Consider the following 2152-nt stretch of genomic DNA (forward strand, 5'->3'; position numbering starts at 1 on the left):
GTTTTTCTTGCAGCCCCTGGTAGACAGAACCAAGCTTACGCCCTGGCCATCTCATCCTGCCACGAAGATTTTGGTGAGAGATCTGTGTTCACACACTCGCTGGTGAAACGCTTCCTGAGAGGAGTGGGCAGACCCCCCCTTATGAGTATTAATAATTTTAAAACTAAAAGGAAATCATGCATTATCTTAAACACCACATATACACCAAACCAACTAACAGTTCAGTTTGTTCACCAACTTACCACTCAGGAAAGAAGGATGAGTAAATTTGTTAAAAATCAATCAGGATTTTTAAATGGGAGCCAAACCCTTTTTCAGCCTGCTGTCTCAGACTTTGAAACCTAAAGACACTCCTTTCTCCCAATTTTCCTTTCCACTATCCCAGACGAGGCCCCAATCATGTGATGTCATTTCTGGGAAATCAGCCTGCTTCTTCTCTGTGCTGCCTCCTGTTAAATCAGGGTATAGTACCTAAAACTACAGCCCTCACTCAGAGGATCACATACAGTTCTATTGTAAGTACTAATGCTGTTTTCATTAATGTGTTATTGTATGCACCAGTTCTGGTTTTCATTTTGAGTCTTGCAGTTTCTAGTTTGTTATACAAGGACTGTGGATGTTATTTAAATTATGTAAACAGTAATACATAAAGGAATATTGTTTGCAACACCCACAGTAAGAAGATGCTCTAAAAACACATGAACAGTAAATCATAGCTTCAGTAAATTAAACAGAAGGACTTACAGAAGTTTAGAGGCTTATCTTGGTGGTTTTTACTTTGTTTAAATAAACCACTTAGAGGTGACAGAGGTTTGCACAGGCTATGGGAGTAAAATACCAGCCTAGAAACTGTTTAAATTCTAAAGATATCTGCCAAAAACCGCCACTGCATAGCACAGACCTCTCTCAAACACCTTTCGCTGAAAACGCCGCTCTTCTTAGCCCTGACATCGGCTAAACAAGTACAGAGGTTTGCACAGGCTATGGGAGTAAAATACCAGCCTAGAAACTGTTTAAATTCTAAAGATATTTTACTGACCTCTGCACAGTTCTTTGAAAAGTATTATGAAATATTAAAAAATGTACTTTAATAAGACCTGCTTACAATGTTTATTAAAGCTAATCAATATTTTTATATTGACAACTGATCAGGTGACTGTGTAATGTGAAAGGGGTCACTCACAGTGAGGAAAAAGATTTACAGTACCAGCTAACCATGAGCATTTAATTTGTCTTTTGTTAGGAGAAAGTGAGTTGGTCCAGACTGGAAGTCATTGTAGCAGCATCTAGATGAGGTAAGTTGTTTTTTTTTCCTGCTCTGCTTCTTCCTGTGCTGTTGCCTGAACTTTCATTATAAACGATCTTTACGCGCTCTCGGCCTCACCATAATGTCTCTCTATTCGTGAAGATGGCAGCTCGGCCGTCTTGAGACTGAAGCCTGCGTACGTGCTGAAAATAATATCTGCTTTTCGATCCAGAGTCATCTCCCAGGAAAGAGAGCTCCATACCCTCTGTCCTGTGCGCCCCGTCCCATTATGTGTCCCGTCCGGCAGCTATCAAACACAGCAGTTGTTTGATAGCAAATTGTGAGATTTCCAAAGATTCACTAAACCTAAAGCCTCATTAAACTGAAATAGGGAGTCAGTACAGAGGATCGTCAGTGTGACGATTCGCTGTGGCTCGCATGTTGACATTTGGCACGTGTTTTACGCCGCATACCCTTCCTGACGCACAATCCTGACTTGAACCCGAGCCGCAGCGGCGAGAGCGCTGCGCCTTAACCACTAGCCAACCAGGGACTGAAACAAACTCAATATGTCAATACTGACTTTTCACTTGATAAAGTTTTGGTGGGAAACCACCATAAATATGGAAATATGATTCTTTCCTCATGCTTTAAAAAATATGCTCAAAATGTCAGCAAATTAATGATATTTTAGTCATTTTTATAGTATGTCACAAGTATGAAAAAATAAAAACACAGCAAAACATGAGTATTAATAATTTTAAAACTAAAAGGAAATCATGCATTATCTTAAACACCACATATACACCAAACCAACTAACAGTTCAGTTTGTTCACCAACTTACCACTCAGGAAAGAAGGATGAGTAAATTTGTTAAAAATCAATCAGGATTTTTAAATGGGAGT

At 39.5% G+C, this 2152-nt stretch overlaps 1 pseudogene; it reads right to left on the reverse strand.

Annotated features, from left to right (window-relative positions):
• LOC109970252 (uncharacterized) overlaps positions 1–1841 on the reverse strand; it is a 7217-nt pseudogene extending 5376 nt beyond the window's left edge.
• Between the last annotated feature and the right edge of the window lie 311 nt (positions 1842–2152).

This window comes from Monopterus albus, unplaced genomic scaffold (assembly GCF_001952655.1).
Source record: "Monopterus albus unplaced genomic scaffold, M_albus_1.0 scaffold193.1, whole genome shotgun sequence".
NCBI lineage: Eukaryota > Metazoa > Chordata > Actinopteri > Synbranchiformes > Synbranchidae > Monopterus > Monopterus albus.